This window comes from Oryctolagus cuniculus, chromosome 6 (genome assembly GCF_964237555.1).
Source record: "Oryctolagus cuniculus chromosome 6, mOryCun1.1, whole genome shotgun sequence".
Lineage (NCBI taxonomy): Eukaryota > Metazoa > Chordata > Mammalia > Lagomorpha > Leporidae > Oryctolagus > Oryctolagus cuniculus.
Window position 1 is genome coordinate 92,370,214 of NC_091437.1, and position 23,027 is coordinate 92,393,240.

Here is a 23,027-nt window from a genome sequence, read left to right on the forward strand (position 1 = left end):
GGTTCAAATAGTTGGGTCCCTGCTACCCATGTTGGGAACCTGGATTGAGTTCCAAATTCCTAGCTTCAGCTTGTCTGACCCTTGCTGTTGGGGGCACTGGGGATTAATGCAGCAAATGAGAGATCTTTATTTCTCTGCCTTCTAAATAAATAAAACAAGATAAAATTATTTTAAGTGGAAACCTTAAATAGTTTGTGAATATTTTTATTACTGCTAGTTTTTTGGGAAATTAGGCTTTTAAGTTGTTGCTCTCCAAATGTAAAATACCCAGTCTCTTGTCAGTTGAATGCAGTTTGTCCCCTTATCATCAAATATTTGTGAGTGGTGATCTGTGTGTGTGTTTCTCACTGCAGGAAGACAAATTTATCCTGGAAATGTTGTAACGGTTCCCAGATGTTTTTTAAAAAGATTAAAATGTGGTGATAGACAGGTATTTGTCTCTAAAGCAAGAATGATGTCATTCTACTTGGAGTTTATTGACACAGAACTTGCTTTGTCTAAGAAATTTTTCAGCACTGTGAATATGGCTTTAATTAAGAGATACACTGATCACTTGATTGTATTACAAGGGAGGAACTTTTCTAGCTTCTCTGTGCCTTATTGTGTGGTTCACTTTGTGAATGTGTGTAAGGACCATTGGCATTATGCTGATTTCTATCTACTGTGCTATACCCATTTCCGAATACTAATGAAACCATTGTTTACAAAGTCTTGTCAGACCATAAAAACTGTTTGGATTCACAACCCGTTTTCTGTAAGAAGGCCATGTTATGATTATTGACATTAAAAATTAATATTCTTACCTTTACTTGAGGGCCAAATCTTTGACTATCATTTTAAAACATAAGGGAATGTCCTCTGAATTTAGGGAAGTCACACATAGATCCCAGTTCCTCTAACTGCCTTTGACAGTTTATTTATTCATAGACTTGTTGCAAATTTTCAGGAATCACAAGATCTGAAGTAGAGACCATTGCCTTAGAATCTGAAGCATTAAATACACATGGGGTTCCTCAGTTGTTTGGTTCTGTCTTCAAGTGATACCAGCTGAAACCTAAATTACAGTGCTGTGGTGAGACCAAAAGCAAACAAACAAAATGAATCCCACTCGGCTTTGAAAGTTTATCCACTTTGTGGCACACCCACTGAATCAAGTAATTCTTAGCTCTCCACTCATTTTCTGTACTTTTCTTTCTGTTATCTGGGAAAAGAGAGAAAGAGAGAGAGAGAGAGAGAGAGACATAGTCCTAAAATACAGCTTCTGTCAAAGAATAACATTAGGAAGAAGCTATAAAGTGTGCCCTCAGCTGACAAGATTATAGGGAATGGGGAAAAAACAAACAAACAAACAAAACAAACTAAATCTACCTAGATTTGTGGAAAGGAAATTTCTCCCTATACTATGCCAGTTTGTGAAAACTCTCGCCTATGTGTGAACACAAAGGCCAAAAGTTGGCTGCAGAAAAGAGCAGAAAACTTCAAACAATGCCAAATGAAGTGTAGGTGTTCGCCTAAATTATTTGGATACCTATTTCACTCCTCTGAGTTAACACGTTACACCAAGCCATGTCCCCGGGCCATTCCCAGGCTACCTGCACACGCCAAGGGCAGCTTGGCGGGCAGATCAGCTTTGGTCCTTGTAGCTCTTGGGGCAGCGGTCACTACCCGACTAAGCAGTGGGGAAAACCGAAGCGTCTGAGCCTCCAAGACAGTATCCACCGGTGTCCTCTCGAACTTTGCACATCGCGTGACCCGGGCAGACCGCGCACGGCGGCCAGGCCTTTGGCGGGATCCTCAGGGAAGAGAGACGAGGGCTGGTTTCCGGGCCCGGGCGGCGGGCCTGAGCAGGGGAGCGCAACCTGCAGCCCCCTGCGCGGTGCGGGCCGCTGCCAGCCGGCGGGTCCCGGGCACTCGTGCCCCGCCCCGGCTCAGAGCCGCCGCCGCCTTCCTCGGAGAGCCGCCGGCCGCTCGATTCTCCTCGGTTGCCCCGCGCGCTCCGCGGGAGGAGCTGCCGGCGGCCGTGACGCGTCAGGGAAGGAAACGCCGGCGGCCCTGTGGGGAAAGAGGAAGCGAGAGTGCGCTCGGCTCCGCGCCCGCCGCGCCGGGAGGCTGCCCTGTGGGGCCGGGTAGGTGCGGGGCAGGCTGGAGGGTCCGCGCGCGTCAAGGCCGCGGTCGGAGCCCCCGGGCGGGGGGGAACGGGGCGGGGCAAGGGCTGCCGGGGCCTCGACTGCTGCCTCTCCTCGGAGCAAACGTGATTTTCCCGCGTTCCCCGGAAGCCTCGGAGCCCCCGACTCCCGGGGAGTTTGTGGTCTTTGTTTCCTCGAGGTGAATTCAGATTCTGCGCGGCGAGTCCTCAACGCCCGAGTGGCGTCGGTGGATGGACCCTGTTAACGCGCGCACGGCTGCAGAACCTAGAGGAGCGAGGGACGTGGAGGGTGGGAGTCCCCGTCTGAGGTCGAAATTGGTTGGGGTCACCTGTGAGGATCGGGGAAGGGGCGGCTGCGGGAGTGGGGTGCATAGGAATGCTTAACCTGTTGTCAGCCGACCAGTACGGTGAGACTTTATTGCCTTGCTACTCTGAAATTCTCTGTGATCTGAGCCTTTTCACGTGAATCAGCCCCTGTTCGGCCTCAGTTTTAGTATTGGTGTGTGTACCATCTAGAAGCGCTTTGAGATTTTATCATTGTTAGTGATGGAAAGAGAAGAGAGAGATTTCGTCTATTGAAACTTGGATGCTTTCACTCAATTTTGCACAGTGATTTCTGAACCATGAGTAGAATTTCAGTTCTGCACGAGAGACTATATAGGGTGCACTTGACATGCAAGAATAAATACAGAGCCTTGCAATTTCAAAACCGTTGTCAAGGTAAAAAATAGACGGTTGAGTATTTTTATTTTCTCCCTTCTCGGTTGAGAATTCACCCAATCTGGCAAGTGCCTTCGTTATTTACCAAATACTTAGCTCTTACTGTATACTGGGCTCTTTCTAAGTGGCTTATAAATCAATTCTTAATTGAAAATAATAGATTATAGCAGTTCTGGCCATCCAGCAATTGCCCATACTTCAGTTCCCTGCATTTCCAGAGCTAGAGACAGTAGAGGAAGTCTGAAACGTATTTCAGGACTGGGTGTGCCTTCTGGCCTTCTTGGCCACCACTCCCATAAGCTGCCACCACCGCAATCCCTGGGGGAAGGGAGTCTGGAGCTCGGGAAATGAGACATGTTCCAAGCAGGTCTGGGGCCAGAGCTCTAGCAGCTTCTGTAAGATGGTCTCTCTCATCTGCCATTGTACACGTCAGTTACCTCTGAACTTCCCCTTTTCTCCCACTGCCACTGTGTGGAGCCTAGTGTCATTTGTAAAAAGGAGCTTTGTTCCTAAGCTCTTTGACAATTCATATGACATTGCTTCGGTTTTAAGGGTCAGTTTGGACCTGAAATGTATTACAAAATGGAATATTTTGTATGCATCAAAATAACAACATATTGTAATTTTACTGCTGTTTGCTGTTGGATCAGGCTGGTAGATGTCCACTTTGTGATTTGCAAACATATAAGAATACTTTTCCAGAACAAGGTGTCCTTTTCTTCACTTGGTTTTTAAGATTTGTTTATTTTTACAGAGAGAAAAGGGGAGAGATGAGAGAGATTTTCCATCTCTGGTTCACTCCTCAAATGGCCGCAATGGCCAGAGCTGGGCCAGTCTGAAGGCAGGAGCCAGCAGATTCTTTCAGGTCACCCATGTGGGTGCAGAGACCCAAGCACTTTTCCCATCCTCAGCTACTTTCCCAGGCACATAAGCAGGGAGCTGGATTGCAAATGGAGCAGCTGGGACTTGAACTGGCACCTATATGGGATACTGAAATTGAAGGCAGCGTCTTTACCCACTACACCACAGTGCCTGCCCCTAAAGTACTTTCAAAAGAGCAGTTTAGCCCGATGCACAGATTGGTGGAGATGTGAAATGGTGAATAAATAATATAGAAACGATGTTTGTCATTATAATTGTAAATTTCATGTCCAGATCTGTACATCACGCTAGTTTTCTCCCCGTCTCTTTCTTGTTCCTTTATTTCTCCTATGTATATATTTAAATCTAATCACCAGAGAGGTGATCAAATGAGATGATACACCTTATTTAATAGGTGTGAAGTGTCTTGAAGCAGGAAGGCTTGCTTTCCTGTGGTGTAATTATGGCACAACAGCCATTAGTGGCATTTATGAATTCAACTCAGACAAGTGACACCTAACACTTTCATGGTAACAAAGTGCTTCCAGACAGATTCATCTGCTCTGCAGAGAGTCTTCCGGAGACCTAGAGCCAGTTTCTCTCCCGATTTACAGATGAAAATCTGAGGCACAGGAATATTACAGCACTTCAGCCATGGTGGCACAGCTGCTTTGGCAACGCTGGACAACAGTAGGTGTGTGTCCTGTGCCTGGAACATGTAGGCTTGCCATGGACATTTGTGCAATGACTGGCTCTTGCTTTTCCAAAACATTTCTCAACATAGTCCCGTAATTGATGTATGCATAAGAGATCTGCAGGCCTAATCCAATGTCCCTCTTATTTCAAACAGCATCTGATACAAAACGTTTTTTTACAAAAGGGACAGCAATGTCCTTTGGATACTTTTCTTAGGATTTGTCATTCCTGGGTCTTGAAAATAAATGTTTTCTTTTTTTTCCCTCTTAAAGATCTTACCTTTTTCCCTCTGATTTATTTATTTATTTATTTATTTATTTATTTATTGACAGGCAGAGTTAGACAGTGAGAGAGAGAGAGAGACAGAGAGAAAGGTCTTCCTTCTGTTGGTTCACCCCCAGGTGGCTGCTATGGCTGGTGCCCTGCACCCACCCGAAGCCAGGAGCCAGGTGCTTCCTCCTGGTCTCCCATGCAGGTGCAGGGCCCAAGCACTTGGGCCATCCTCCACTGCACTCCCGGGCCACAGCAGAGAGCTGGACTGGAAGAGGAGCAACCGGGACAGAATCCGGCGCCCCAACCGGGACTAGAACCTGGGGTGCCGGCACTGCAGGTGGAAGATTAGCCAAGTGAGCCACGGCACTGGCCTCCTTCTGATTTTAAGAGAGTTTGGATTGGACACATAGTGGTGTTAGTTTTGTGATGACAGCTTTCGTATCTACCTAAGCTACTTAGATTTATGATCAAGTTCAAATACAGTGATCATAGGTATTGTAAGTTTTTGGAGCATCTGGCATTGCTATGAGCTCTCTTTTGAAATGTTGCAATTACTTTGTTAGAAAGGGTCTTTTGAAAAACAAAATAATCCTCAAATATTTATAGCCTTCAAACATAATTCTCTGTACCCTCAGCTATGTGATCTCCACATGGATAACCTTTAATTAGAGAGGAAAATATGGCCATTCCCTGCTGGGAGGACTTGAGAAGGGCTATGGGGAGAATGAAAGATGCGCTAGCCTTTCCCAGGAGGGCTATTAGGTGGTAAGAAGCCCTTAATGAAGCCAGACTGAGTCATCTGCCTGTCAACGGTTCTTCTGTGGGGGGTTGAATAAAACACTTTTCAAACCTGCCTTGTTTCAGAAACCACGTTACCTTTTCAATCCTCTTATTTTTTTCTCTTTTTAAAATTCATGTAAATTACTGACTAAACTGCTGATTCATGAAACTCAAATTATATAACATGTTATTCCTGACAGAAGCAGCTCCTACGGTATTTGAAGTGATTCTGTGTCTCTGTTTTCCTTTACCATTCCCATTCCCTGTTTCCCCCTCTTTCATGGAGGAACGTGGTAAATCTGGAAAGAGATAAATCACGTTTTGTAGTTCACATCGAAGTGATTTTAACCCAATGCTAGCTTAGATTTCATTGTCCTTGTAGAGGAAGACAATGTGGAAATCAGTTGTTCAAGGCCAAAATAGAGCATCAACCAGTAAAATTGTATCTTCTATATAAAGCTGTGCCAAAGGGCATTTAAAGGAAATTAGAGCAGTGTACAGTATCTGTGCCCTTGTCCAACTTCTCAGGTCATTTCCTGTTTTATACAAGTCCTGAAAGCCTGCCTAAGTTCATCTTCTTGCAACCGTATTCTTTTTTTTTTTTTTTTTTTTTTTTTTTTTGGACAGGCAGAGTTAGAGACAGAGAGAGAGTTATAGACAGTGAGAGAGAGACAAAGAGAAAGGTCTTCCTTCCGTTGGTTCACCCCCCTAATGGCCACCATGGCCAGCGCTGCGCCGATCCGAAGCCAGGAGCCAGGTGCTTCCTCCTGGTCTCCCATGCGGGTGTAGGGACCCAAGCACTTGGGCCATCCTGCGCTACCATCCCGGGCCATAGCAGAGAGCTAAACTGAAAGAGTAGCAACTGGGATTAGAACCCAGGGTGCCGGACCACAAGCTGAGGATTAGCCAAGCGAGCCATGGCGCTGCCATCGACCCTATTCTTTTATTATTCAAAACCAAAATCTGCAAATGAAAGATAAGTGATGCTAGACAAGGAGACTTGTAGGGAAAGGGATGGATAATGTGTAAGATGGAAAATAGGAGATATGTGGGTGAACCAAGAGATGTTTATGTGAGATCTCATAGGAGTAGTCATGGATAGTACAGCTCTGATTCTTCTTAGGGAACTATGCAATGTAGGGAAGACTTCTCTGGAATCAGAGTCTGGAAGGGACTAGAAACATCTCTGCATGATGTGATATTGGTGGGCAGAGTTACTTTCTTCCATCAACTGCAGAAGCGTTCTTATAGGTTGGTCTTTCTTCAGGCAATGAAGGGAGTTTGTTTACAGGTGGTAATTGAAAATGTAGGTAACTGGTTTATGACTTTTTAAAAAAAAGATTTATTTATTTGAAAGGCAGAGTGATGAGAGAGAGTGAGAGTGAGCTTCCATCCATTGGTTCACTTCCCAAATGGCTGCAATGGCCAGGGGTGGACCAGGCCAAAGCCAGGAGCCAGGAATTCCATTTCCTGGTCATTTGTTAGAAAAATAAAAGGACAAAATAAGTAAACCTATCACTCATTAACTGTTTTCTTTTTTAAAAGATTTATTTATTTATTTGAAAAGCAGAGTTAGAGAGGCAGAGGTAGAGAGAAAGAAGTCTTCTATCCGCTGGTTCACTACTCAGGTGGCTGCAATGGCTGACGCTGAGCTGATCTGTAGCCAGGAGCCAGGAGCTTCTTCTGGGTCTCCCATGCCGGTGCAGGGGCCCAAGGACTTGGGCCATCTTCTATTGCTTTCCCAGGACATAGCAGAGAGCTGGATCAGAAGTGGAGCAACTGGGATTCAAACCAGCAACCATATAGGATGCCAGTACTACAGGCAGTGGCTTTACCCGCTATGCCACAGCACCAGCTCCTTACTAACTGTTATTAGGATTTTAGAGAATATCTGTCTAGACTTTATTTGTGTGCATATTCATATTTTTAATGTCATTAAAAACATTTCTCATACAGGCTTACTTTGTTAAAGAATTAATGCTTATGGAGCCAACCAACATCATAATTCCATTCACCCATGAACAAGTTGTTTTACTGTGTTTCCTGGCCACAAGCCATACCCTAAGCCTGGCTAACACTCTTGGAAATTTGTACTACTGCTTATAAAGGGGGCTAGGTGAGGGTGTGTAGGACAGACTGACAAACCATTGAATCAACACGAAGTACATATTACATATCCTTCTAATGGGGACCAGTCGATATTTGTGTTTTACATACGTCTAAAATGCAAGACTTTTTTTTTTTTTTTTTTTTTTTTGGACAGGCAGAGTTAGAGAGAGAGACAGAGAGAAAGGTCTTCCTTCCATTGGTTCACTCCTCCAAATGGCCACTATGGCCGGTGCGCTGCGCCGATCTTAAGCCAGGAGCCAGGTGCTTCCTCCTGGTCTCCTGTGTGGGTGCAGGACCCAAGCACTTGGGCCATCCTCCACTGCCTTCCCGGGCCACAGCAGAGAGCTGGACTATAAGAGGAACAACTGGGACAGAATCGGCGTCCCAACCGGGACTAGAACCCGGGGTACCGGTGCCGCGGGCGGAGGATTAGCCTAGTGAGCCATGGCTCTGGCAATGCAAGACATTTTTAAAAAGAAATGATAGAATATTCACATATAATTCATTGTGTTCACTAAATGATAAATACAAACAGTTTACTTTAATCAAGTAAAAAGGAGCCACTCTGAAGTTCAGTTAGAAGTTTGAACAGCAGGAGTCGATGTTGTGGCCTAACAGGTGAAGCCACCACCTGTGCTGCCAGTATCCCATCGTATGGGAGCCAGTTGGAGTCCCAGATGTACTATTTCCAAGCCAGCTCTCTGCTATGGCCTGGGAAAAGCAGTGGAAGATGGCCCAAGTCCTTGGGCCCCTGCACACACTTAGGAGACTGGAAGAAGCTCCTGGAATCTGTCTTGGGCCTGGCCCAACCCGGGCTGTTGTAGCCATCTGGGGAATGAAGCAGCGGATACAAGTGCGCGTGCGCTCTCTCTCTCTCTCTCTCTCTCTCTCTCTCTTTCAAACAAATAAATAAATAAGTCTGAAAAATGAACAATTTGAGAAAAAAAAAAGAAATAAAATCTGAATTTGAGAGGTTTTGAAATATCTAAGGATAAGTACATATTTTAAAAAATGTTCTAAGGATAAATAATTGGTTTAATAACCCTGCTACCAGTGGTGGTACTGGGTGACCTTAAAATTTTTTATTTTGGCTGCTTTAGGGTTAGTCAGACTTTTAATTTGCTGCACAGAGCCCCCTCTTTACATGTTAATACCACTAGTTTTCCCAGACAACATCTGCCCCTTCTGATACCTCACTACCTCCTTTTCTTCTCCCATGGTGCATGTACACAAACCATAGCCCATACTTGCCTCCTATGTCCTTCTCTGACCTCCCATCCTTTCTGAGGGCTCTGTCATTTTTAAAAAGAGATTTATTTTATTTATTTGAAAGACAGAGTTACAGAGAGAGAGAGAGGGAGAGAGAGAGAGAGAAAGAAAGAAAGAGAAAGAGAAATCTTCCATCCACTGGTTCACTCCCCAAATGGCTGCAACGGCCAGGGCTGGGCCAGGCCAAAGCCAGTAGCCAGGAGTTTCTTCTAAGTTTCCCATGTGTGTGCAAGGGCCCAAAGACTTGGGCCATGGCCATCCTTTGCTGCTTTCCCGGGCATATTAGCAGGGCTAATCAAGTAAAAAGTGGAGCAGCCAGGACTCAAACCCATACCCATATGGGATATTGGCTTTGCAGGCAGTGGCTTAATCCATCATGCCACAACACCAGACCCCAGCAAAATAAAGTGGTTTTTTTTTTTTTTAACATTGTTCCTTTCTCCTTTTCCAGGTTTTATATCAATAAAATTTTTCTGTCTTTTTGCCTTTTCTCTTCATTTTGGTCTTTAGCAAAAAAGATCCTAATCATAGAGATACACTTAAGACCAGGCCTTTAATAAGGGAAAAGAAAGCTTTTAGTTTGAGAGGAAAGGTAGACATTATAAAGAACTACTGGTTTCAACCTTCAAAGCCCTTGAGAATACCCAGTAATTCCTTTCAAAATAGTCACAGAAGTCCCCACCCACCTCCTTTTCTCTAAATAAGCAATATTTTGCCTGAAGCATTGGCATAAACTATGAAATTTATTATGATTTGTAATGTTTTTTGTTCGGGTCATTGCAACAGCATTGTTTTATGCTTTTTTTCTTTTAAATCTATTTGAGAGGGAAAAAGAAAGGGAGAAAGATAGAGAGAGAGAAAGGGAGAGAAAGAAAGAGAAAGAGAGCACTCACATCTGCTGGTTTACTTCCCAAAGGGCTATGATGGCTGTGCCAGGGTTCACACCAGGAGCAGGGAACTCAATCCAGGCCTCCCAAGTGGGTAGCAAGAACCGAATCACTTGAGCCCTCATTGCTACCTCCCAGGATCTGTAACAGCAGGAAGCTGGAGTCAGGAGCCAGAGCTGGGTATTGAACCCAGACACTCTGATATAGGACATGGGTAACCTTAATTACTACTCCAAATGTCCACCCCTGTGCTTCCACCCCCACCCCCACTATTGAAGATGTCAGCCATGTTGTGAGTTGAATTGAGTGTTTTGGTTTTGAAAGATAACTCCTAGTTATGACCACTGTTTCCTTTGGAAAATACATCCAACGTTCTAAATATCTGACTTAAAAACAGCATTGTTGTTTTCAGTTAAGTCAAAATAATAGCAGTCTTTGAGAAGCGATGTGTTGATTCCAAACTTTTTCCTTCCAGATTTTCGTCAGTAAAGGGAGCTAGGATTGGCATGGATCCTTGGGGATTACAGAGGAAGCAGGTCTCTGCTGCAGAGGTTGAGGGTCAGGGCCAGGTAGCTCACCTGTAAAGGTAAACGTGTGTGGGCTAGAAGACAGGGGGAGCCTTGCACCAAATAACTGGTTAAGTTGCACTGAGAAAAAGGTCTATATTTTCATAAATATTCATGGAAAAGGTTTCAAAAAGATGTTTTCGTTCAGACTTCTAACAGCATGTTGCAAAATTAATGATAGTTTAACGCAAAAGTATTATATTATTCATTTGATCTGGAATTGTTTATAAACATTCAGAATTAACACTTTACTGTTATTTTTTAAAAATTAAAGAAAGAAAACACAGAGTGCTAGGCCCCACAAAAAGTTATTTTTATTTTTTTGAATTCTAAGTATATATAATTGTGCATAGCTGACAGTTTGGTCTATTCTGGCTCAAGTACAATTACCTCCCTTCTGATTTTTCTCATCAATATTTTGTTTAATTTATTTGAGAGGAAGAAAGGCAGAGAGCAGGTGAATGAGAGACAGACAGAGAGAGCTCCCATCTGCTGATTCGTTCCCCTAGCTGTCCACAATAACCAGGGGGTGGGCCAAGGCTGAAGCTGGGAGTTAGGAATGCAATCTAGGTCTTCCATGTGAGTGACAGGAACCACCACTGCTAATTCCCTGGGTTAGTGTTTGTTAGAAGCTTGAGTCAGGAGCTGGAACTAAGACATTCGAACCCAGGTACTCAAATATTGGGGCACAGGTTAACTGGCATCCTGTTTTTTTTTTAAATTTAACTTTTCTGTCATTTTATTTGAAAAACAGAAACACACACACACACAGATACACACACACCCTACATATACACAGAAAGAGAGAGATCTTTCTTCTGATGGATTACTTCTCAAAGGCCTGCAACATCAGGTCTCTTACTTGGGTGGCAGGGAATCAAATTTCTTGAACCACAATCTGCTGCCTACTGGAATGCACATTATCAGGAAGCTGGATCGGAAGCCAAGCAGCTGGGATTTGAAACAGGCACTCTTTTATGGGATGCGGGCATCCCAAGCAGCCACATAACCTGCTATGCTAAATGCCCACGCATTAACTGGCATGTTAGCCATTAGGCTAAATGCCTGCTCCACTTTTTTTCTTTTTTAAATTAATGAAAGATAAGACACTCCAATGTTTTAAAAGAGAGGATTTTTTTTTAAATTATGTATTTATTTATTTGAAAGGCAGAGTTACAGAGAGGCAGAGAAAGAAAGAAGGTCTTCCATCTGCTGGTTCACTCCTCAAATGGCCTCAACAGCTGGGACTGGGTCAGGCTGAAGCCAGGAGCCAGGAGCTTCCTCAGGGTCTGCCACACGGGTGCAGAGAGCTAGACCAGGAGTAGAGCAGCCAGGATTTGAATTGGCACCCATATGAGATGCCAGTGCTGCAGGCAGCAGCTCTACCTGCTATGTCACAGCACCAGCCCCAAAAGAGGAGTTTTTAAGATTTATAAGACCGTGCTCACTTTCCCCTTGGATTTTATCTCCCCTATCTGCTGGTTCACTCAACTTATGGCTGCAATAGTCAGAGCTTGGCCTTGCCAAAGCCAGGAGCTTCATCCAATTCTCCCACTAGGGTGCAGGGGCCCAAGCACTTGGGCTGTCCTCCACTGCTTTCCCAAGTGCATCAGCAGTGAGCTGGATTGGAAGTGGAGCAGCTGGGACTCAAACCAGCACCCATAAAGGATGCTGGCGTGGCAGGTGGCAGCTTAACTCACTTCGCCACAACATTTGGTCCTTATCTTCCCTTTAGGTATCTGTTATTTCTGCCTCCCAGGTAGCATAACATCATTTATTTCTGTTCTTCCTTTTAAAAATCCACTCAGGTGTGGACAAAATTTCCTGTTATGTTGAAATTATTTATTGCGTTCACTGGACATTTTAGGGTTAAAAATTTGCCTGTGCGATGCAAAGCGTTGTATATAAAATAATACCATTGTGTAGAAAGACAAGGTAAAAAATAAGAATATATTTTTGCTTCTCTTATCTATGCATAAATAGACTCTGGAAAAACACATAGGAAATTAACAGTATTTATATATTTGAGGTTGAGGGATGAGAACTGGGAGGATAGAGATAGGTGGGAAGCAGACTTTTACGGAGTCCCTTATATTATTTTTGGTTTTTGGAACCATGTGATTATGTAACCCATTGTTAAAATAATTCAAAAAATCATGCCCTTGGGTTGTTTGACACTTTACAAATAGATCTACATGTGTATCTGGTGTCCCTTTTCTGCATCAGTCTTTAGTGAGGCCGTTGTTTGAAATCTGTGTGCAAGAATGCATGTGTAGTCTAGTCTCGAAGGACTAGGAGTATTTTGCAGGCACCTTGCCATGGATTTTTCCCCTTCAGCTCTCAAATGCTGTGACTAAGATTCATTATGGAGCCTTCCGTTAGAAAATTCTGATACTGCAAATACAGCCAAACCTTAAGTTATTGTTGGCTTATGGAGAGAACCATTTAATTGAAATTACATGCAGTATTTGGCCAACTGGATCCTCGGTTGTTTCCTAATAAAACTATTAGATAATGCCCCATAATTAGTGCAAAGTCAGTTTATTTTTCCCCATGGTGTCTTCTATCTTATAATCATGGTTATAGCTTACCTACTTAAGATTTTATGAATTTGGTGCTTTTAGAAAACAGAGGTTAGTTTACTTTTAGTATTTTGATAATGCTCCCCCTTACAGTTGTACACACTAAGCCAACTATTTTTCATCATAATTTTTGGAGTTTACATCATTTGTGACCTTTATCTTATCTTGCCAAGAGCAAAGAGGAAGGAGTTAACATTTAGAGACTGCCTGCCACTTGGTGGATGCTTTAAAGACTTTATTTCATTAAATACTCATAATACTTCTGTGGGGTAGGTAGGGAGTTTCATTTTACAGATGACAAAATTTGACTTAGTAAGGCTTCAAAGGTTGGTGTGAATGGCCAACACAGGGCAGAACTGATCTGGCTGTGTCTCCACAAGGTCTCCTTTTGCTATTGATAAGGAGGTAAAAGCTGACTCTTCTGAAAGAAATTCATCAGAAAGAATAGGCAGACTTGATTTACAAAAATCTAGATTGCCATCAACTAATGAGGCAGTGGCTAAATGAGTTATAAAATTGGCTTTTACTTTATTATTCTGAAATAATATTAATGTTTTAATACAGAAAAGGGTTTCCGGATGTCAAGAGGAAAGCTGACTGAAAGTGCTTTAAATATTATGTATTTCATGCCTAAAAGAAAAAGGACTCAAAAGTCCAAATTTAAAATCTTGTTGTGTTAAATTCCAAACCTGCAGGATTTGAATGTCTTATGTTGTTATCTTTCAGAACTGTCAAACTCCTGCTGTTAGCAAACAAAGTCCAGTGAACTTTGCCAACAATAACACATATTGTTGTCATGTTATAGAACCCTTAATGATGGTAACCAGCACCACTTATATTAATCCTTGGAAATAGGGCAATTGCTTTGCTGATTTTTTGTTTAATTTAGCTGTTGCAGGTCTTTTGTGTGTCTTGGCAGATACTGGGATAAGCTCCTATTAGCTGAGTAAAGATAGATACCTTTAGGTCTGAATTCTTATATACTACAATGTCCTTTGCTTCTATTATCTAATAAAATGTATTTTATTTCCTGAGCAAGATGGTGCTATAATCTGAAGGGGCCCTCAAGTTAATGTGTTTCAAACTTCACTGCAATTGTGTTGGGAGGTAGGGCCTTCTGGGAGATTGTTAGGAGAGACCTACTGATAAATGGATAAATACCTTTGTGAAAAGGTCCTATGGAGGATGGCATCTAGCCTAGACATTAGGTCACTTGCATCCCATTTTGGAGTACCTGGTTTGATTCCCAGCTTTGGCTCCTGATGCCAGCTTCCTGCTAATACAAACTGTGGGAGGTGGTGGTAATGACTCAAGTAATTGGGCTCCTGCCACCCACATTGGAGACCTGGATTGAGTTCTCAGCTCCCTGGTCAGCCTGGCCCTGCTCCGACCATTGTGGGTATTTGAGGAAGTGAGTCAGCAGATGGGAGTTCTCTCTAAATATCTACCTCTCCCTCTTTATCTCTATGCTCTCAAATAAATTTTAGAAGTAAATAAAAATAAAAAAGTCTTATAGGAATGAGTTCTCCTCTGCTCTTTTGCTGTGTGAGGGCACAGATTTGGTCCATTTTTGGTTCCCCTTGCCAGCTTCTGCCATGTGAAGATAAAGCAAGGAAGCCCTTATCAGATCAAAGTGCTACTTTGATCTTGCTCTTGATCTCTAGAACTGTGATGCTGTCATCTATAAATCACCCAGTCTCAAGAATTCAGTTGACAACAATACAGACAGACTGAGACAGATAATAAAAAATTCCAAATGATTGGGAAAGTTTCAAAGGAAATGAAAGAGTACTTGGAGAAGACAGAAAAAAACTATGGCAGATGCTGAGTCTCTTAGACTCAGTGCTTCTAAATGAAGTAACATCTCTATTGGAATATAATATATACCATCAAATTCACCCTATTAAGCCATAATCCAGTGGTTTATTCACAGAATTGTGAAGCCACCACCACTGCCTAATTTCAAACCTTTCATCACCCCAAAAAGAAGCTCGGGAACCATTATCAGTCATTGCCATCCCTCCCAAATTCCAGCCTGTACAATGACAAGTAAGTGTTGTCTATATATGGATTTGCTTATTCTGCACATTTCATTTTAAAAAAATGGGGTCTTTTTTTAAAAAAAAAGATTTATATTTATTTGAGAGAGAGTATTTGTTAGAGACAGAGAGAGGGAGAGACTGAAAGAGAAGTCTTCATCCTCTGCTTCACTCCCTAAATGGCCACAATGGCTGGAGCCAGGCCGATCTGAAGCCAGGAGCCAAGAGCTTCTTCTGGGTCACCCATGTGGGTGCAGGGGCCCAAATATTTGAGCCATCTTCCACTGCTCTCCCAGGCCATAGCAGAGAGCTGGCTCAGAAGTAGAGCAGCCAGAACTTGAACCAGCAACCATACATGGGTTGCCAACCCAACCTACTATGCCACAGCACTGGCCCCAGGAAGTGGTCTTTTGTGACTGGTTCTTTTCACTTAGCACAATGTTTTCAGGATCCATCCATGTTACAGCATGTAAAACTTCATCATTTCTTTTTTTAAAAAATATTTATTTATTTATTTATTTGAAAATCAGAGTTACACAGAGAAGGAGAGGCAGAGAGAGCGAGAGGTCTTCATCCGCTGGTTCAGTTCCCAATTGGCTGCAACGGCCGGAGCTGTGCCAGTCTGAAGCCAGGAGCCAGGAGCTTCCTCTAGGTCTCCCAAGTGGGTGCAGGGGCCCAAGGACTCATCTACTGCTTTCCCAGGCTGTAGCAGAGAGTTAGATTGGAAGTGGAGCACCTGGGACTCAAACCAGCACCCATATAGGATGCTGGCACTGCAGACGGTGTGTGCTATACCACAACACCAGCACCTCATCATTTCTTTTTGGTGGTGAAAAGTCTTCCATTTTTGTTTGTTCATCTGTTCATAGACATTTGGGTTATTTCTACTATTTGTCTATTATGGATAATGTTGTTATAAATATTTATTTATATGTAAGTTTTTGTGTGGACACATGTTTTCATCTCTCTTAGGTGTATCCCTAGGAGCAGATTTGCTGGGTCATACAGTAACTCATATATTCTGAATAAATGTCCCTTATCAGATAAATTATTTACATGTATTTTCCCTTCTTTGGAGTTTCTTTTTCCTTTCTTGATGATTTTCTTAAAGTAAAAATTTTAATTTTTGATGAAGTCAAAGGGTGTGCACAAGTAGGAAGCTGGAATCATAAGCAGAGCCAGGACTCAAATCCAGGCACTCTGATATGGGATGTGGGCATCTTAACTGCTGCACCAAGTGTCCATCCCATAACTTGGATTTTGTTAGGGATTGCTTTGAATCTGTGGATCAGTTTGTTACAATATTAACAATTTTATTAAGTCTTTTGATCTATGAACATATGTTGTCATTTCATTTACTGAGGTCTTTTTTAATGTTCAACACTGTTTTATAGTTTTCATTATAGAAAGTCACTGTTGCTAAAATTTATTCCTAGGTATTTTCTTTTTGGTGCTATTATAAATGGAATTGTTTTCTTAATACATTTTTAGTTTTCTCATTGCTACTGTATGGAAATACAATTGATTTTTGAATATTGATTTTGTATTCTTCATTCTTACTTCAATCATTTATTAATTTGAATGATTTTTGGTGGATTCCTTAGGATTTTCTATATACAAGATCTTGTTATCTGTACATAGAAATAGTTTTACTTTTTTTTATTTACTTATTTTTCTCCTGCCTGATTGTTCTACTAGAACTTCTACTACTGTATCAAATAGAAGTGAAGACAACTAATATGCTGTCTTGTTCCAATCTCAGGGGGAAAAGCATTCAGTTTTTCATTACTATGCAATGTTAGCTGTGGGTTTTTCATAAATGTCCTTTATTGCTTGATGAATTCCCTTCTATTCCTACTTTGTTCAGTGTTTTTGTCATTAAAATGTGTTAAAGGGGACCAGGCCTGTGGCATAGTGGGTAAAGCTGCTGCCTGCGGTGTAGCATCCATATGGACTCCAGTTCGAGTCTTGGCTGCTCCACTTCCTACCCAGCTCCCTGCTATAGCTTGGGAAAGCAGTGGAAGATGGCTCAGGTCCTTGAACCCCTGCACCCACATGGGAGACACAGAAGAAGCTCTTGTCTCCTAGCTTTGGATTGGCTCAGCTCTGGCTGTCACGGCCATTTGGGGAGTGAACCTGCAGATGGAATACCTTTCTCTCTACCTCTGCCTCTCTGAAATTCTGCCTTTCAAATAAATAAATAAATCCTTTAAAAAAAGGTGTTAGAGTTTGTCGGATAGCATTTCTATGTTTATTGAGGTGATTCTATGGTTTTTGTTCTTTAAATACTATGTATTGAGGTGGGTATTGAGCTTAGCAGTTAAGATAAGGTTAGGATATCTGTGTTCCATATTGGAGTTCCTGGGTTCAGTTTTTGCTTCCTGATAAAACAGATCTTGGGAAACAGTGGTGATAACTCAAGGAATTGGGTTCCTGCCATCTACATGGGAGACTTGGAAAGCATTCTCAGCTCCCAGCTTTGACCTGACCCAGGTCTGGCCATTGTGGGCATTTGGGGATTGAAGTAGTACATGGGAGCTCTCTCATCTATCTCTCAAATTAATAATTAACAATAAAAATCTGATATACTGATGATTTTCAGATGTTTAGCCAACCCTACAATCCTGGAATAAGTAACATTTGGTAATAATCTGTAAACCTTTTTATATGTTGCTAGATTTGGATTGTTGGTATTTTGTTGAAGTTTTTGCATCTGAATTAGTCTGTAATTTTTTTTTCTCATGATATCGTCATCTGTTTTTGGTATCAGTTTAATACTGGTTTCATTGAATAGTTGAAAAGTTGTATCTTCCTGTGTATGTGTATGTGTTGGGGGAGGATTTTGTGAAGGATTGGTATTAATTTTTTTAAGGTTTATTTATTTATTTATTTGAAAGGCAGAGTTACAGAGAGGCAGAGGCACAGAGAGAGAGAGAGAAAGGTCTTCCATCCACTGGTTCACTCCCCAAATGGCCGCAATGCCCAGAGCTGTACCAATCTGAAGCCAGGAGCCAGGAGCTTCTTCTGGGTCTACCAAGTGGGTGCAGGGGCCCAAGGACTTGGACCATCTTCTTTTGCTTTCTCAGGTCATAGCAGAGAACCAGATCAGAAGTGGAACAGCTGGGTCTTGAACCGGTGCCCATATGCAAGGGCAGCTTTACCCACTGTGCCACAGTGTTGGCCCCTAATTATTCTTAAAACATTTGGTAAAATTCACCAGTTAAAGCATTGCTACCTGGGCTTTTCTTTGTGGGGAGTTTTTTCTGATAACTGATTCAATCTCTTTACTTGTTATATTTCTATTCAGAATTTCTATTTCTTCTTGAGTTACTTTTTGTAGTTTATTTCTATGAGTTTGTCCATTTCCTCTAGGTCATTCTAAATTGTTGGTGTACAATTATTCATAATATTCTCTTTTTTAAAAAATATTTATTTTATTTATTTGAAAGACAGAGTTACAGAGAGAGGTAGAGATAGAGAGAGAGGTCTTTCATCCACTGGTTCACTCTCCAGATGGCCACAATGGCCAGAGCTGGGCCGATCCAAAGCCAGGACCTAGGAGTTTCTTCCGGGTCACCCAAATGGGTGCAGGGACCCAAGGACTTGGGCCATCTTCCACTGCTTGCCCAGACCAGGAATGAGAGATAGATTGGAAGAGGAGCAGCCAGGACAAGAACCAGCTCCCATATGGGATGCTGGCACTTCAGGCCAGGGCTTTAACCTGCTGTGCCGCAGTGCTGGCCCCATAATATTCTCTTAAAATCCTTCTTACCTCTGTGAAGTTGGTAGTGATATTCCCTTTTTCATTCCTAATTGTAGTAATATATCTTCCTTCTTTTATCTTGATCAATCTAGCTAATGAATTTTTTTTAAGAAAAACTTTTAGTTTATTTTCTTTGTTGCTTTTCTCCTTTATTGGTTTACGCTTTAATCATTATTTCTTCCTTCTGTTTTCTTTGAATTTAGCTTTTTTTTTTTTTTTTACTAAATTAAATTAGTGTATTTGAAAGGTAAGGAGGAAAAGGGGGAGAGAGAGGGGGGAGAGAGAGATATGGAGCCTATCCACTGGTTCTCTCCTAAATACCCTCAATAGCCAAGGCTGGACTGGGGCTGAAGACAGGAGCCAGGATTCAATCCAGGCCACCCACAATTTCCTGAGCCATCACTGCTACATTCCAGGATATGTGTTTGCACGAAGCTGGAATTTAAAGTGAAGCTGGGATTCAAACTCAGGTACTCTGCTACAGACTGCAGAGGTCTTAAACAGTGACCCAACTGCTGCGCCAAACACCAGCCCCACAGATGTGGGCATCTCAACCTGCATCTTTTTATTTTTTTTAAAGATTTATTTTTATTTATTTGAAAGACAGAGTTACAGAGAGAGGTAGAGATAGAAAGAGAGGTCGTCCATCCACTGGTTCACTCCCCAGATGGCCGCAATGGCAGGAGCTGTGCTGATCCGAAGCCAGGAGCCAAGAGCTTCTTCCGGGTCTCCCAAGTGGGTGCAGGGGCCCAAGGACTTGAGCCATCCTTCCACTGCTATCCCAGGCCATAGCAGAGAGCTGGATCAGAAATGGAGCAGCTGGGACTTGAACCAGCACCCACATGGGCGCCAAAGCGCTGGCCCCTCAACCTGCATCTTAACCTCTAAGCTAAATGCCTACCCCTTTTTTAGTTTCTTTCTTTTTATATACATTTGATTTATTTGAAATGCACAGAGCAAAAGGGAAGGAGAGACAGAGAGAGAGAGAGAGGGAGGGAGGGAGGGAGGGAGACAGACAGACGCCTTAAATGTCTGCAAAAGCCAGAGCTGAGCCAGGTCAAAGACAGGAACCAGAAACTCAGTCCTGATCTCCTACATGGGTGGAAGGACACAACTACTTGAGTTAGCACATGCTGCCTCCAAGAGTGTGCTGGATATATTGTCTTTTTTGTTCACCTCAACATATTTTATAATTTCTCCTTTAACCTATTGGTTACTTAAAAATGTGTTGGTTTTTTTCCACAAAATTTCCACCAAATTTCTTTTTTAAAAATACTTTTATAAGAAAGAAACCACTTGGGATGCCTGCATCCCATATTGGAATGCCTGGATTTGAGTCCCAGCTCCACTGCTGATTCCACTTCCTGTTAAAAATGCAAACTGCCTCTGGGAGGCAGCAAGTGATGGCTTAAGTACTTAGATCCTCACCACTCATGTGGGAGATCTGGATCAAGTTCCTGGCTCCTGGCTCCTGGCTCCTGGCTCCTGGCTCCTGGCTCCTGGCTTTGGCCTGGCGCAGCACCAGCTGTTGCAGGCATCTGGGGAGTGAACTAGTGGATGGGCAATCTCTCTCTTGCCCTCTCTCTTCCAAACTCAATTTCTTTCTGCCTTTCAAATAAGTAAAGTAAATTAAAAATGTTTTTTAAAATCCATAACCTTAATTTGTAAAAACCCTTTGACAAATAAGGTGGCAGTGACAAATTCTGGGCACGGTGGTGTGGACATCTTTGAAGGGCAGTTACTCTGTCTGTCAGACTCTTCATTTCTCTAAACTTTCTGAACTATCAGTAGGAACATTATTCCTTTTCTTTTTTTTTTTTTTTTTTTTTTTTTTTTTTTTTTTTTTTGACAGGCAGAGTAGACAGTGAGAGAGAGAGACAGAGAGAGAAAGGTCTTCCTTTGCCGTTGGTTCACCCTCCAATGGCCGCCGCTGCAGCCGGCGCACCGCGCTGATCCGATGGCAGGAGCCAGGATCCAGGTGCTTTTCCTGGTCTCCCATGGGGTGCAGGGCCCAAGCACCTGGGCCATCCTCCACTGCACTCCCTGGCCACAGCAGAGAGCTGGCCTGGAAGAGGGGCGACCGGGACAGAATCCGGCGCCCCGACCGGGACTAGAACCCGGTGTGCCGGCGCCGCAAGGTGGAGGATTAGCCTATTGAGCCACGGCGCCGGCCATTATTCCTTTTCTTGACTATCTTGTAATCATTTTCCCCAAAGCATCGAGTGGTGTGAGGGTGGGTCTTGGTTGTCATGGGCAGCCTCTTTCTTTGGGTGATGGTACCTTGATTTTCCTAGGAAGGAGTGTCCATTCCGTGTTCTCATTTCAGGGATGGCTCCTGATCCAGGCTTAGACAATGCGAAGGTCAGCAATAGGGACTTGACTCACACTAGGCCAAAAAGACACAGTCCTGGAATCAGTAGGTGATGGCCTAAGTAGTTGGGTCCCTACCACTCACATGGGAGACCTAGATTTCTTTTAAAGATTTATTTATTTATTTATTTGAAAGGCAGAGTTACAGAGAGGCAGAGGCAGAGAGGGGGGTAAGGGAAGGGAGCCCTAAATTGGGTTCCTAGTTCCTGGCTTCAGTATGGTTTGGCTCAGCCTTGGCTGTTGTGGACACTGGGGAGTGAACCAGTGAATGGGAGCTCTCTCCCTCCCACCTTCCCTCTGTGCCTCTCCTGACTCTCTGCCTTTCAAATAAATAAATGGATAACTTCTTTAAAAGACACTGGGATTTCGCTGGAGCCACTGAGAAGGAGACATTTCTCCTTCCACTGGGATAAGTCACTGGAATAATGTTCCTACTGATGCCAGCCCTAAAGATGGAGGGGGTTATCTTTCTATCACCAGGGTAGGTGGGAACCCACCAGAGAATGAGGCCAACACTGACCAAAGCAGACCTAAATAAAGGACAGCAGGAGATTCTTGATGACCTAGTTGAAGCTCTTGGATCCAGAATTGCCTGCAGCCTGATGTGCACCTGGACTCTGACATTATACGAAGCAATAAATTTCCTTTAGTAGTGTTGAGTTGGAGTTAGTCTTGATTTACAGTGTGAGTGAAGGGGAATTACAGGACTTGTATGTTCAGATAATACAGCCACATGGTCCATGTCTTCACTGAGATTTTGTTGAATGACTTTTTGGCGGGGCTTGTTTTTATGTCTTTGGAGTTTATGTGAGGATCAGAAAACTGCTACAACTTGGTGAAAGGACCTCTTGCTAGTGACACATTTTGTTCCCGTGGTTGGCTATTCCTTTTTAAACATTTTAATGAGTCATTCTGTGCCACACCACAAGAAGATGTATCTGCTTCTGGAGAGGTGTAGGCAGGACATGGGCAGGGCAGGATTCAAAGAAGCTCCAAAACCCAAGAGGGCAAGAAGGCTCAGGAGCCCTGCCCATTCCCCCTCTGCCCATTGCAGGAGGCAGTCTACTCACAGACGACCCAGAGGGACTCTTGAGGACAAACATAACTTGCATCCAGGAATCCACTAATGTTTGAGGAAAACCCACATGGTGAACAGGAGGCATCCAGCAGAAAAGCTAATGTGGAAGAAAACATGAATTGGAAAAATAGAGACTTTTGAATAAATATGAGGATATTACATTCAAGTATAAAGACTAAAGTTAGGAATCTAGGAATTGTTAAACATTAAAAAGTATTGGTTGGGGTGAGCATTTAGCCTAGCTGTTAATACAGCCATGTCCTGTATCAGAGACCCTGGATTTGATACATGGCCTTGGCTTCTGACTGCAACTTTTTGGTAATGAGACCTGGGAGGCAGAAGTGATGGCTCCAGTAATTGGGTTCCTGCAATCTATGTGAGAGACCTGGATTGAATTCCTCGCTCTTGGTTTTGACCTTTGCTCAGCCACAGCCATTGTTGACCATTTGAGGAATTAATAAGCAGGTACTTTCTTGCTCTCTGTCTCTCCTATATATATATATTTTTTTTTTTCAGTGTTAGTTGCTTTCCAATCTAACTTAGCATTTTGATAAATCTTCCAAAAACATTTAAAGTAATGTACCTAATGTGGCATTTTGCACACATACTCAATGAAAGTTAGGTATTGTTCAATTTAATCAGTGAAAAATCAACACTGGGAGTCCACACATTGGTCTGCTTGGCATAAAGAAAATCCACACTGGGGGTCAGGTGGGAACCACCAGGCTGCCACCCTATCCGCAGCCTGCTTCTTGCTTCCCCAGCCCTGCTGTCAGGGTGAAGGACAAATCCTACCTGACTGGGGAGACCCCAGGGTCATTGCACATGAAAGGCTTCCCTAGAGGGAGCCCCTGGGCTCTTTCCAAACTACGCATTTTCTGCCTCATG

At 43.0% G+C, this 23,027-nt stretch overlaps 1 protein-coding gene across 6 annotated transcripts in view; it reads left to right on the top strand.

Annotated features, from left to right (window-relative positions):
* The first annotated feature begins 1,987 nt into the window (after positions 1–1,987).
* Positions 1,988–23,027, top strand: part of SGK3 (serum/glucocorticoid regulated kinase family member 3) — a 152,032-nt gene continuing 130,992 nt past the window's right edge. For 2 of the 6 annotated variants that reach the window (XM_008255596.4, XM_070075140.1), the window contains exon 1: positions 1,988–2,126. The gene's annotated coding sequence lies outside the window, so the exon portion shown is untranslated. The remainder of the gene's footprint in view (positions 2,127–23,027) is intronic. The other 4 variants (XM_070075141.1, XM_051844535.2, XM_070075138.1 and 1 more) reach the window with 4 other exon arrangements.